Source organism: Balaenoptera physalus, assembly GCF_965194825.1.
Source record: "Balaenoptera physalus genome assembly, chromosome: 19".
Lineage (NCBI taxonomy): Eukaryota > Metazoa > Chordata > Mammalia > Artiodactyla > Balaenopteridae > Balaenoptera > Balaenoptera physalus.
Genome location: NC_138900.1, coordinates 65,920,184 through 65,935,070, shown reverse-complemented (window position 1 = coordinate 65,935,070; position 14,887 = coordinate 65,920,184). Strand labels below are relative to the sequence as shown.

Genomic DNA, 14,887 nt, shown 5'->3' with positions numbered 1-14,887 from the left:
CTCTCACTCCAGAAATTCATAACTAATATAAAACTCTTAGAAATTACAAATAGCAATTGTCTTACTTTTTTCACCTCCTCTCTGGGGGTTGTTGTAGGGGATGGGGTGATGGGGTAGAACCAGTTTTCAAAATTGCTGCAGACCAGTTTGTGCAAAAAGGGTATTTCCACTTTCCTGCGCTTTTGATTAGAGTATTTTGTTCTTGCTCTTCTGTCCCTGAAGCTATGGCATTGTACATCTTAAATATATTTGGTAAGCTTTCTAGTTTGGATTGCCGAAACAGAAACCTTCCCCTTCTTAGGGAGGTTCCCCTGCTGTCCAGTAGATGGCGATGTTACTTCTAAAGTGACCCACGGGTGGGGGTGGGGAAGATAGATACTGAGATTTACCCCCTTCACCTCTCCGGAGTGCATCCAGTGATCTCTAAAAGCAAGAAGAAAAACTTTTTTGAGGCCTGGCCTGAAACGTGCCAAGCCATCCAAGAGTATTAAAGTATTTAAGGCGACTGTTAAGTACCAAGTGTCTCAATGGTCTGAGACATCACCCAGCTAGAGTTCAATGAAATACTTTCTGGAAATGTTCAAAATAAAAATGGAAGATGCTTAGCAGCTATTTCAATATTTTATCTGTTGCCTGCCTATGTTTTATCAAGTAAACGATATACTTATGATTCTCCGTTTGTAACATTCACGAAGAATATACGTGTTACAGTATTGCATGGAATCTTATATGCGTACAAATGGCCAATTAAAATCAGGAGTGTACAGATAATGATACCAGAGTCTCACCTTCTCAAAAAAGTATTTTCCTTTTGAAAGTGATGAATGTGTGTGGGCCTCCCACCCTGGGCATTGTATTTCATTATATCAGCTCCTGCTAAATGGTATCGCCAGCTTTTTAAAGCTTTTAAACCTCCATCTCCCAGGAATGAAGCTCCTCCTCTCCAGCTGGGAAAAGTTTCTACTTTATTTCAAAAACAAACAAACATTTTTCTATCCCCACCTCTTGCTAGAGAGAGTCTCAATAACGATGAGCACGTTGTTCAACATATTTAAGGTTAAAATGATTTTAAAACATTTTTGGATAATTTCAATGTTTTGATTCTTCATGGGACAACACGATTCCTTAATTTGTTTTATGGAATAATTTGCCGTATCTTTTCTTTAATTTAAAAAGAAATAGGGTGCATGTTGACAATTATTTTAAACAAACTGGAATTCAACAACAGCAACAAAAAGATCTATTTCTTTTCCTAAAAATAATGTTATCATTTGTCCTTGGCGGGGAGATAGGCAGGAATTCATTTCACTCCAAATGTGAAATACTATTTAAAGACATAGAAATATGTAAATGCAGCAGAGTGCAATAACTCCATCATACTGGTAGTAATTAATCATGCGTTGCTCTCTAAAAATTTAATTGAATGACATGCCAGCTTTTATACCTGTATGTATTTACAAACTGAGCAAGTCGCCGACTACTCATACCTCGAATCTACGTATTGATAAAACGATTGTGCAAAACCCAGCTGTTTAAATAGACTCTGTTCCGCTTTAAAGATGTTATACCCTTTGGGGAGAAAGTCGTCTAAGTACTGAGTGGCAGTGACCAGCGAACAATAGTTAGAATGAAAATAAAGCTTCCTGAAACTTAGTTTTAATTTTCTTGAGCAAGATACTAACCCATAAAAAATAAACATTGTTTATGGAGCCAGGTGTGTATCAAGTGAACCGCTGTAAAATGATATGGAGAAAATATGAATTTGTATGTCTCAAGTACTTTGGTTCGCCTGCAGAACAGAGGGAGCTATTTGATACATAGAAACCGAAAAATAAAATTAGTGATTCTGGAGAGAGGTCCAATTCAGATCTGTGCAGGCCCAGGGAGGCGACTGTATTATAATTCACAGACAAAAAGCTGTGTCACTTGGCACCTTGGCTTAAGGGATAATTTAATTACACCACCTATTAACGCTGACTTACGTTTCTGCTCCGGCCAGCCTTCTTACGATCTTGTTTATTCCCAGAAATCACATTTGTGACAGCTCTAATAGGCCATTCAACAGCGAACATTTTCTTGTTCGGCTGAAAATATTTCAGGTTTCAGACACCCAACAAGGAAAAGCACTTTCAGACTTCGTGTAAATGAATAAATTTGTTCGGAGTGAGACTTTTTAGAAAATGAATTCAACAGCCTATTTGACCAATTTCAGCCTAAAATATTATGTTTCAGTTTGCCAACCAGGCTGATAGGACCTCAGCTGATGCAGAGATTATTGCCTCTTCTGGGCTTTCTTTTTTCTTTTTTGCTGGCAGAAAGTGGCCCTGGTACCATCTTTGCACGTGGGATTAGAGAAACAGCATGGAGGCCTGGTTGCCTACAAGCAAGTCGGACTGCACACATCCCTGGCTTGGAGTGATGGTGTGCTGTTGCAGATTTTGAGTCCTGTATTTGTAAACTTTCCACTTTTTGTTTTTTGAGAAATTCACGTTTGATCTCTGCCAGCAAAGGTGGCGGGGTGGATATGTACTTCTCTCTTCACAGCTGAATGCAATCAAAACGCTTATTTTATGTTGTGTTTTAGTTAAAAGGTAAAGGAGAAGAGAAAAAGACACTCAAAAACCCAGAAGATACAGTTAGCTTGGAGTCATCAACCCTACAGTGCCGGGAATAAAGCCCTCGGGACACAATGCATTTTATCCCACCCCCGCACCCCCGGCAAATTCTCTTGGAGGGAGAGGGGGACATCGTGGGGATTCCATTTAAGGGTCAGCTAACGTGTTTAAGCTGTGTGACAGGAGAAAGAAGGCCGAAATCCTTTGTGCAAACAAGCGCCAGAAGCTCAAATCCCTGCCTGTCTTCTCAGAAACAAACTTGCCCAGCGTCTTCTGTGCGGTTTGGAGAAGTGAGGTTTGAGGCCACCTTTCAGTGGCCTTGTGTCGCCGCCTCTGCGTCGGAGGTGTCTGGGCCCCAAACATTCCAGGCTGCTCTCCCCAGGTCTTACCCCAGGCTGCAGTGGAGGCTGGCTTGGTGAGGAGATGGGACACGCTCCCATCTGGGAGAGCTGTGAGCAATCCACAGAGCGGGCTGCCTCGCGGGCACCCAGTCCCACAGGGCCTGGGCGAGGGCTCGGAGAGTGCCGTGCTGCTGTTCCATCGCGCACGCTCTCTTGGAACTCTGATCGTGGACACTCAGTCACGTGACGAATGCCTAGTTTTGATGATTTGTGCGTTGTATCTCTCCACCAGAATCTAAGCGTCATGAATGTTGCGTACTTACAACAAGGTTGATATTTATCCAGTGTGAACGTGCCAGGGGTCGCACGGGATAACTGGATGGTGCCTCCCAACGCGTTGATGGAATTGGGAATGTCATTGTCCTCACTTGACGATTGAGGCACCTGAGTGGGATTCCCAGGCGACACAGCTCGTGCGCAAGGCTGGGAGGGCTGGAGGGACTGGGGTCTGAATCCAGGTGGGGGGATCACAGGCCCCACGTTCTTCAACAGGACCTTGTAGGCTCTGCGGATTCAGTACTGCTGAGCGATGGAGGGTGAGCCTGAGAGGCAGGGGTGATGCCTGAGCAGAGGGTTTAGGCAGGTTTGGGTTCAAATAGGGCTCTGCCCTCATTCACTGGGGACCCGTGGTGAAGTTTTTCAATTTCCTGAGCCTAGGTTTCCTCCTACATAAAATGGAGCTGGTGATCTTTCTTTTTCAGGTCGTGAGGATTTGAGACTGTGAATGAGAAGGCTGGGCCCCTAGCGTTTGCGGGATGGATGATTGGGTCATGGCCATCTGTGGGCCAGTTCCCAGAGCCCAGGAACAAACGGGCAGAGGGGCCACCTGGCATCACATCTCGGCCACCTACGAGCGGGGTGACCCCGGTGAGTCTCTTGAGTTGGTGGTGTTGATTTTCTCTCCCGTTGCAGTTTCTGCCTCAGAGGCTGGAAGGAGAAGGGAAAGCCCAGCTGCAGTAAATACTAAACGAATGTCCTCTGGGCATCTCCCTGTAGGCGTTCCGCTCCCTGCCGGTGGTGCTTCGGGAAGTGTGGCCCCCAGACCAGCAACCTGGGCATCACTGGGCGCCTGTTAGGCATGCAGAGTCTCGGGCCCCACCCAGCCCTCCTGGGTCTGAACCAGGGCTTTGCATGTGTGCACTGGCCTGGAGCACACGGGAGACAGAGGCCACTTGTCCCTAGGGAGGCTCCCTCTCTGTGCCCTCAGCCCCGTCCCTCAACCCTCCCTGGCTGGCTCTGTGCTGCAGGGGCTGAGAGGCTGCATTTCGCAGGCTCCCCTGGTTTCTGTCTGGGTCTGGCTGGTGAGAGGCGCTGGTGAGAGCCGGGAGGGAGGGCCGCAGGAGGGAGAAGCCGGGCACTCTCCTCTCCCCCGCACCCCTCCCCTCCCCCTCCCCCTTCCCTCCCCCTCCCCCACCAGCTCGCATCTCAGCAGCAGTACTGCTGCAGGGGCAGGCTCTGCCAGCCCCGGCCCCTCTCTGTCCCTCTGGCCCCAGGGTGCCAGCAGCTTCCTGCCGGTGCATACCTCCCGGGCTCCACGGTTGGCTTCTCCATTTTCCATCATCAGAGCAACCAGTTCCACGTATTGAATTCTCTGTTTTAAATACTCAGTGAAGTTTCTGTTTTTCTTGGTTGGATCTAGTGATCCACCCAGGCTCACACCTCAAGGGGAAGGGGTCTTGGAGTCAGACGGTTTGGACAAGGGCTCCAGCTCTCCTGCTGCCTCGTGCTGGACCCTGGACAAGTCACTCTTCCTTTGCCCAGGGGAGGACCCGGGCTCAGAGAGGCCCCCTTGTCTCCCCACCCAGCATCTCTTCTGGCCCTGGCCTGGGCCTTCCTTACCTGCGACAGGTGGAATGCATAAGTGGCCTCAGGGCCTCAGCCCTCCCTGGGTCCAAGTCCTTTGCTGAGGGCTTTGTAGCACCTTCTACTAAGAGGCGGGTAGATTTCCTTGTCCCTGGAGTCTGGGTTTCACTATGTGACTTCCTTTGGCCAATAGGATGTTAGCAGACGTCACTCAAGCAGAAGCTTGGAGGAGCTCTTACCCGTGTCCATTAGTCCTCGTGTGCCTCTGCTGTCTGTGTGAGCAGGCTGAGCTGCTTGGCTGAGGAAGGATGGGAGACGCCCATTCATCCCAGCAGAACTACAGATATGTAAGTAGCCCAGCCAGCGTCAGCAGCGACACCTACCTCACCAGTTACGACACAGGGTATAAATGCTACCCTCACGTGCCACAGGTTTTGTGCTTTCGTTACGTAGCAGGATGTGCTGAGAGCTGAGTGACATCATCGCTGGGTGACAAACAGCTCTTTTCACGTTGCCCAAGGGCAAGGGCCGCGGTATAAAATGGCATTCGAGAACAACGTTTGAGGAGCCAGGAGCCTGGATTGAGATCCCAGCTGTGCCCCTTCTTGTCGGGTGTACTGGGGAAAGTCAGTTTGATTCTTTGTCCTCTATAGCATGGGATAATAGTAGGGCCTACCTCCTGGGGTTTGTAGGGACTGAGATGGTGTAGGTAAAGTACCTGGAACATAGTTGATGTTGGACAGACATTATTATAAGCAGAGTTAACGATGATACCGTGTTATAAAAACCAACAACCTCCACAATCTAGCCTCGGCCTTCCTCACTCTGCTCCCTGACACACCCACAACCCGCCATTCTTCAAAGGCCTTTGCACCTGCTGTTCCTTCTCCCCAAGTGCGGTTCCCTCTCCTCCAACTAGTGACTCACCTCCTTGCCTCAAGGCTTCAGTGCAGTGGGGAACTGAAGGGAATTCTGAGTATTTCACTTCTCCTTCCTGTCCTTTTAGTCTGTCCTTCCTTTAACTCTCGGTCACCTGGGGTTAGCCATCTCTCCTGTCGCGGCACCAGGACCAATGCGATGAGACACTCTCCTCCTTTCCCCAAGGGTAGGAGGTGTAAGGACGTGGCGTGTGGGAGAGAAAACACAGACGTGGCAAAATGAGGCCTTGCTGTACCTCCCAGCCCTCCATAGCCACTGCTGTGAAATGACAGCGTCTCCCACTAGGTCAGCGCCAGTCATTCCATGGGCAGCATGTGTCTGTGGAGCCTGACTCCGTGTCTGGCACTTGGGCGGCTCTGGGTTTACAGCCGTGAACAACAGGCAAGGTCGTTTCTGTCTCGGCCCACAGTCCACAGGGAGGCCGGACTGTGCTGGGCGGCTGCAGGCTTTGGGGGAGCGTTGGATGGGGCACTGGGCATGTAGGGGGTTTCGGGGAAGCCCTAAGATGGGCCTCTGAATGGAGATGTGAAGGCTCAGCCTTGGGGGGAGCTGGGGCAGCTGTATTCCAGGCACTGGCCTGGGTTAGGGGCCACCAAGGGGAGCGTGGGGACCTCCCAGTGGGCCGGAACAGGGAGAGTGGACGAGGGGGGACGTGCTCAGAGACCACAGCCTTGGCCTTATCACCGAGATGGGGGCAGTCCCGGGACTGGGCAGGCACGGTCTGGGCATCCCCACTGCACAGACGGAGATGCCGAGGCCCTCTGCCTGAGTGCCATCTCCATCAGTCACCACTTCAGGAGGAGACAGCAGCTCCAGGGCGCCGCAGCCTACGTGTCATGTTACGCCTCAGGGAACCTGAAGGCTGCTTCCACTAAGGAAATGCATAAGTAAATAAGCCCCAGTAAATACAATATTTACATTAGTGAACAGAGGTGTCTGCTTTTCAGTGCCCAAAGAAGACAGAGAACACTGTGATTGGATGCTATTGATGTCAATCATCTCTGATAGGCAAGAGGGAGGTGGGGCCCCCAGGCCTGGGTGGGAGTTATTTCCAGGGAGATGGCCTGTCTAACCTCTTCTGTGTTTACTCCTCAAAGATGAGGTCAGGGTTGCACCTCCTAGTATTCAGGTGCACGTGGGTCAGCTGCAGATAACAGGGGTGTTGTCCTAGGTGGCGAAGGTGGGGGTGGGCAGACTGGGCAGGGAGCCTGGTTCTCTCCATCTTTGGGGCTCTGGGCCTGTGGGCTCAGGTCCTGAGGTGAACGCCACATCTTTGGGACTCGTGGCATTCCAGGAAGGATAAAGGGCTAGGGAGATGCTGCACTGTCTTGTCCCGCTGGAAGGGCCCCTCTGGGCAGCTCACCTCCATTGCCTTGGCTGGGACCATGTCACCTGACCACTCTCACTGCAAAGGAGTCTGGGAAACTGCATATTTTTAGTCGGGTCCATTGCCAAGCCAAACAAAACCCGAATCCTGTCAACAGGGAGGAATGGGGTGGGGAACAGATGTGGTTGGGTGACCAGCAGAGGGCCAAGGCGGTGTGGGTCACATCTGACGATTACGTGATGCTCTCTTGATTCAAAGCAGAAAGAGACACTGACACTTTTCTTTACAAAAACCCTCCTGATGGGATGTTTCTCTCTTCACATTCTGGATATCTCACTCATGGTCTCTTTAAAAATAAAATAAATTAATGTGTTCCTACCAGTCGGGAAAATAAAGGATCGGTGTTTTGGGCCAAAACTTCCCTTAAAAGCAGGAGGCTTCTTTTATGACTGTCATTTCACAGAGAAGGAAATCAAGGCACAGAAGGTTGGGGGTTTGCCCAGAGTCACAAGGTGTCAGAACCAGAGAGGGGTTCAAGTGGCAAAACTGTCCCCTGGCGCCAGGATCCCAGCCTGTGCCCAGAGGCTGCTGTGGCAGGCTGTGGGAAGGTCTCTCTAGGTGGGCGCGGGTGGCCTGTGGGCGAGCCCGGGAGGAGGGCGGGGGGCCTGGCCTTTGCGGTCACAGTCCCGGGAGGCCCTGCGTGGTGGGCCTTGGGGTGCCCACGGCTTCCCTTCTCTGGCCCCACACCTCTCTTGGGCTCTCAGTCAGTCTGGGATTTTCTGCGAATTGGTTCTCTGAGCTCAGAGCCTGGCCCTGGGAGGGGACCCTCTCTGCTTTTGGCTGAAAGCCCGCTTGACCTCGCTGCACTCTGTGGGGCCAGAGAAGGCTGTGCTGCGGCCAGCGGAGCTGTGGGGTCACAGATGAGAGCCCAGAACGTGCCGTCGGGTCGCCTGCGTTCGCACCTGTCTCCAAGTGTCTCAGAATGGTGGGCAAGACACTAGGGCCCCCTGAGATTGTGGCTTCCTCGTCCTGAGTGTGGGCAGCACAAGGCCCCTCACAGGGCGCTCGTGAGGGACAAAGAGGAAGGCGGGTGCACGGTGCTGGCCTTGGAAAGAGCATGGGGCCTGGGGCTACCCCGGCCGCTCCCATTCAGGTGTGGCTGTGGGTGCCGCGGGGAGGCGTCTCAGGGAGAGCAGGAAGATGGGCTGCTCTCCTGCTGTCACGGAATCCTGCTCAGCCTCGGATTCCTGGCCTGGAGTGTGGGAACGCTCCCCAGACTTACCCCGTGGGCTGCTGGGAGTGCTGGAGAGACGGGCATTTCAATAGTTAATGTTTGCTGAGCACTGGTCACCTGCCGGGCCTCTGCTAGACCTTTCGCTGGACTATCTCTTTCATCCGTAACCTGGTCAGACCACACCGGGAGCAGCGAGAGTCAAATGGCTGCCCACTCCGGCGCCGAGCGACCCTCGAGGCAGGTCCCCGACAAACGTCCCTTCCCAGCTCACAGTCTCCTTGCGCGTCGTGAGTAAGCAAAGGCATCTTCCCGCGACCCACTCCTAGAAACCCAGTTGTAAAGTGAGCAATCAGATAGGTTGGGAAAATTTAGCTCAGAAATGACATTACAGTAAAGCTGTGTTTCTGAAAAAAGGCTGTTTGTCAGAGAGGTCATATCAATGATAAACAGGCTGCCATAAAAGTAAGACACAAGGAACCCAGTCCTGAGTGGCCATTAAACTGGAGAAGTCACACCCAGTCCTATCAGGTGGGCAACCACAAACACATCTATTATCCCAGGGACCCTGCCATGTAGTGGCCACAGTGCCCAAAGAAGGTAACCCTTCTGTTTATTGCAATTAACTTTTTTGTCGTAGGTCCACTTTATGGTTCAATAAACATTTACTAAGAATCTGTTTCTCTTTTTAGAACGTTGAGGGCTTTAGGACATTATATGAAGAGAAAGTTTTATGAAGAGAATTGCTCAAGGGACTCTGATCTCACTATACCTTCCTTTCTCCAGAAAGGTCCCAGGGCCGCCCAAAGTTCATCGTCAGACCTTGGGGGTACTGTCCTAGGGTTCAATTTACATTTTTAGCTGGTGATGCTTTTTCTCTCTCACAAAAGGAATTTTGAAATGAAAGCTTCCCCAGCTGACACAAATGGCAGTTAGAAACGTGTTAAGCTTCAAGTCACAAATAGTCCATCTTGAAGTGGCTTAAACCAGCATGGGGTCATTCTTCTCACACGACAAGGATGTCTGGAGAAAGGCAGCTGCTGGCCTCAGTTTGTTTGCTCGACAAGGGCAAGGCAGCATCTCATATGGCTTGTGTCAGTGCCCTGGGGCTGCTGTGACAAATGACCACAAACTTGGCCACTTAAAACAACACAAATGTATTCTCTCACAGTTCTAGAAGTCAGAAGTCCGACACGGGTCTCACGGAGCTAAAGTCAAAGTGTCACAGGGCTGTGTTCCTCCAGGAACTCAAGGGGAGAACCCACTTCCTGGCCTTTTCCTGCATCTTCCAAGCCAGCAATGCTGCATCTCTGCCTTTCTTTCTTCATCACAGCTCTTCTCTGATCCCCTCTTCTACCTCCATCTTCCACCTTTAAGGACCCTGTGATTACATTGGGCTCACCTGGGGAATCCAGGACGATCTCCCCGTTTCAAGGTCAGCTGATCAGCAACCTCAATTCCCCTTTGCCATATTACTTAACATTTTGACAGGTTCTGGGGATTAGGATGTGGGCATTTCTGGGAGGTGGGTGTCATTCTGTCTGCCACATTTCCATTACCTGTCCTGTCATGTTCTCAAGATGGCTGCTGCATCTCCAGATATCACGTCTGTATTCAAGGGGGGAGGGGAGGAGCAAGTTTCCAGGACTGCACCAGCTGGATCTCTTCCTCTTTTTATCGGGAAAGCAAAAGCTTTCCCAGAAGTGTCCCAGGCTCTTTTTGACATCTAATGGGTCAGAACTGGGTCACTGGCTGCGTTTAGCTGCAAGAGAGGCTGGTAAGGTACACAGTCGGGAGAAGGTGGGCATCAAAGACTCTGGGAAGCACACTTGCGGTGTCTGCCACAGCCCCCTTCCCACGCTCCTGAGTTTATTTCAGCAGATCTTCCCAGGGAGGGCACCAGGAGGGAGGAAGTGGTGGCTTTCAGGGCATGGCTTTAAAGCTTTCCAGTGGGATGTGGTTGACAGGAACTCTGGGAGCTCTAAAAAGAGAATTAAAATCTCCCCCTCTGGAATTGTGGGGGAGGCTCTGGGCTTTGGAGTTGGCTTTCCTGGGTTCCAGAACCTCCTTGACTTGGGAACAAGAGAGGATGTGCACCACACGGGGCTCCTGGCAATGCTCAGAGCTCGAGTACCCCCGGGGCACGTGTGGGCAGGTCCTCTCTGGCATCAGTGAGGCAGAGGGAGGTGTGTCTCCCCCTCTCTCCATGCCCTGGGCTTCCGTTTCACGGGGGGTCAGCTCTGTCCTGACCAAAGGACTCACTGCACTTTGAACAGAGTGGTCCCACTAGGGTCCTGACGGCATCACCACCGCCTCCATTCTGCCTGGAGAGCTGGGACAGGTTCTGGGTTCCTAGCTGGTCTCCATGACGGACTCCTTATCGTTGAATTCCCCCCAAAATACACTGGCTCTGCACCAACTCATTCAGCCCACCTGGAGTGAAGGAAACAGACCTCATGGGTAGCATGGGTCCCTCTAGAGGTGGGAGCCTGACCCCCACATGCCCCAAGCAGCATGGTGCCACCTCCTGCCCATTCTGGACACCACGTGCTCAAAGCGACCCAGGAAATAAAATGAGTCAATTCGACTTTCGCTTTCGAACTGTCCATTGACTGGTTGCTGTGCTGGCATCCTTTGGGGACAGAGAGAGAGACAGGTGAGGTCCCTGCCCTTGAGAGGGACAGGAATTCCCAGAGAGAGAGAGAGGTCCCGAGGGCGGGTCCCTGCACTGTGCAGGCACAGTACTCCCCTGATCACCACTGGGTGACGCTGCGCAGATGACTTGACCTTTCAGAATGTCAATGGCCTCGACTGTTGGGGGTGCTAATAACAGCACCACCCTCCCAGGGCATCGTATGGAAAGTGAGCTGCAAGTACTAGCTTTCATTCTTGCGGTTATTATCATTTTTGATGTGTGCAAACAAACGCTCAGCATTTGGATTAAACTGAGCCTAAAGGCATGACCCACGGATAAGAATGGAATTGGAGTCTCCTGGAGCCGCCACTTTTGTTGTTGGCTGGTCCTGATCAGGCTCTCAGAACAGTGGTGAGCTCCAAGATGGGTGAGCACGGCCTCTGGCCCCACCACGTCACCTCCTCCACGTCCACATCAGCCTCCTCGCTGGGACAAGGGGCTTGTGCAAAAGCCCAGCTCCTGGGACTGGCTGAGGGCTGGACCGGGTGATACAGGAAAGTGCCGAGGACACAGTGGGTCCTCCAGAAACACACTATGGATCGCAGCAAAACCCCGAGGAGGGACGGAGGTAGTTCCCACCTGCAGCCCCATTTTGCAGGTGGGGAAACTGAGGAGCAGAGAGGCAAAGCCACTTGTCCAGGGCTCCACAACCAGCGAGACGTAGGGTGGGCTTGAAGGTCAGTCTGAGGAGTGACTTCAGGGATGAGCGAAGGGTGAAGGGTGAGAGGTGCAGGGTGTGGAGTGCAGGGTGCAGAGCTTCGTGCAGTGTTGGCCTCGGGCATCTTTCTCACGTTCCTCCAAGCTCACTGCCAGCTCTTTTGTCCCCAGGGGGAGGCTGGGCAGTGAGAACCTGGGAATTCTCTTATCTCTGCCGAGCAGGATGCGTCCTGTATTGTGTCCCCCCCTCGAGGTTCCCAAGCACCGTGATGAGCTTGCAGATTTTGGCGGGTGATTGCTCTGGGGGGGCTGTGCTTTGTTTGCCAGGCTCTCTCGCGAGGCTGGCTCCGTGTCCCTGGCCTTTTCAGCTCCTCTGCAGGCCCTCCCCTGCAGAGCGCTGTGAAATGGCAGGGGTGAGTTCCTGCCTGCGGCCATTTCCGCCCATTCTTTCTGTAGGGGCAGTGGGTGGGTTCCCTGCTGGGAGGCTGGGGGGTCGCAGTGCCCCGTATGGCCCTCGGGGGCGCTGTGCAGGCGGGTGAGGGCAGGGGAGGCCTGCCTGCCTGGCCCCGGGCTAGGTTTCCGTCCTCCCCCCTCCCCATCAGTACCAACATTTGAAAGGTGCTCTTATCAAGCCATGGACTGTGCATGGAAACAGGTAATTAATCTAGTTGTATGATGGAGAGTGGGCAGCGATGGTTGTCTGAAAATGCAGATTCTCAGGCCCCGGTTTCAGAGTCAGACTCACGAGAAGTGGGCTGGGACCCAGGATTCATAGTTTACACCAGGCCCCCAGGTACTTCTTCTGACCTGGAACATTTGGGAAAAGGCTGGCCTGGCAGCGTGGGCAGGCTCTGGTGTCAGGCAGGCTGAGTCATCTTCACTGCTACCCCTCCTGGTCATGCTGAGTCTTGGAGCCTCTCGGAACCTCAGTCTCCTCCTCTGCTGACTGGGGATGATCTTATCTCTCTTACAGGGTAGTCGGGAGACATCCTAGGGTGCCCTGCACACAGCAAGCACAGACAGTGTGTTCAGGAAAGGATTAATTCTTATTGCCCATAATGATATGCAGTGATATAACCTTCCTGGCAAAGTTTCTGATAATCATAAACTCGGGGCAGACCACACTGAACTCACAGGGCTGGAGTCAAAAGCAGAGACTGTGAGTGTTTTGAGCACCTTCTTAGGCCTCATTTTAGGAACCAGGGCTCTTTGCATTGGAAATTTCCAAATGTTGACAGTAATACAAGGGACTCAAGTCCTTGCTGTCCCCTGGGGCACAGGAGCCCTGAATCGGGAAACACGGAGTGACCCTGGGATTCTAGGAGCTGAGGCGTTGGGGCCAGAGGGGGATTGACCCTCCTTAGGACACATCAAGTTAACGAAGAGACCAGGAAAATGCTCGTGTTTTCCACGAGGAAACTTTACAACAGTGAGGATGAAATCCTGCAAGACCCGTCACAGGCACTCCTGTCAGATGGGGGGTGGGGGTGGGCAACGAGCCCCTCCTGGAAATGTGGGCAGCGGCAGAGGTAGTGCCCTTGTTCCAGTGCTCCCTCCCTGCCGCGTCCTTCCTGTGCCCGGTTCCCTCCTGCGGGAGGTGCGGTAGTACATCCTTAGGTCACCGGTCCTCGGAGGGGTAAGCGCAGTTAGATGTTGAAGCGCTCAGGCGGCACCAGAGTTGGTGACAGCGTTGGTGGTGGTGGTCTCTCTTTTCCGCAGATGGGAACGCTGGAGCGGCCAGGAGGGATTCCTCACTTGCACAAGGGCCTGGTGATGAGTGGTGGGGCTGGGATTTGAATTTGGGCCTCTGAGAGCTCTGCACTGCCGGTCCAGTTTGTGGAAAGACAGGCGTGGAGACAGCGGAAGAGGCCAGAGCAGGCAGCCTGATTGTCTGGCAGAATCAGTGGGTTCTTGGGTGACGAGGGGCTTGGACAGGTTCACTCCCTGTCTGTTCGAGTCCTGCGGTCTTTTCTGAAAGTCAGCATGACGGGGAACGCAGTGGGGTCCTCAGAGTTTTGGGTCCTTGTCTTTTATGAACTTTCTGCTTTGTTGTCGGGAATCTCCCAGTACTCTCTCATCCCAGGGTTTCTGTTGACCCAAAGCAGGAAGCTGCAGGCACAGAACTGGTTTCACGTTTATTGGCTTATGTTTTTCCAAAGCAGGGGTGCAATAAAACGTGAAATATGGTGGCTGACCAAATGGTCTCATGCTGTCTTCCTGAGACTTTTTTTTTCTTGGAAAGGAACAGACGTACTCACTCACACGCACATACACATGTTCAATCACATGCACACACTTGGACACATAACACACACCGCACACACTCTTATCACACACACACCCACTCACATACACACCTATGCATACCAGCACACATGCACACATGTGTGCACACACGCGCAGACACACCCTGGATGGTGGGGTGGGTCCACCATTGATCTCCTGTTTGTGAACGCTTGGCTGGGCTGCAGCGGTTCTAGGACAGATCACCAAGTATCTAATACTGGTGGCTTCTGAGTCCTAGCATTTTTGCCAGGAACACCCCCCCCCCCCCCCCGCCCCGACCAGCTCACGCTGGAATAAATTTGTGACCTGCCAGGTGATGTCACCACTGGAACGAACCACTTGCATAATTTAAGGCCCGGTTCCTCAAGATTTTCTATCACAGAATCTTGAGCAGAGTAGGCTCCCCTTCCCAAGAGTGTGGACCGAGAGCAAAACCTGCCCAGGCATGACCTCTTGGGCATCTCCTCACATTAAGTCACATCATCTTTACTTTGCATTCCATGTTATTTGAAGAGGTATTTTAAAAAGCCATTGTGTCCCTCCCATTATTTTAGCAAAAATGATGATTTTTCCATGCATCATGTTTGTCTTGGGTCTTCTCATGGTCTCTTTGTTTGAAAAGCCAACTTGACCTTAAGGTGGTAACCTGAAATGCAATCCCCTCTTCCTAAATGTCAGTCATTCACATCTTACTAAGAATGGTGACACAGTCTTAAGAGTAGGTTTTCAATGACAACTTGAGATAGGACCATTAAAACCCAGGATGCCTGTGAGGGGAATACTGATGCCTTATAAAGAGTCAAATATAACGAGGGAGTCGGAACAAACACATTTTGCATTTCCCTGTTGGGTCTCAGCCTCCCCTCGTTCTCTGTCTGAGGTCTGCGAGAACCAAACCTGGCAAAGGTCAGGGACAAGATTCTCCCACAGAAA

At 51.9% G+C, this 14,887-nt stretch overlaps 1 protein-coding gene across 13 annotated transcripts in view; it reads left to right on the top strand.

The window, feature by feature from the left end:
• Window positions 1–14,887, top strand: part of LOC309648402 (uncharacterized protein C16orf95 homolog) — a 487,317-nt gene that overhangs the window by 187,155 nt on the left and 285,275 nt on the right. For all 13 annotated transcript variants that reach the window (XM_082436948.1, XM_082436942.1, XM_082436947.1 and 10 more), the window contains 2 exons: window positions 3,718–3,883; window positions 5,013–5,166. The gene's annotated coding sequence lies outside the window, so the exon portion shown is untranslated. The remainder of the gene's footprint in view (window positions 1–3,717; window positions 3,884–5,012; window positions 5,167–14,887) is intronic.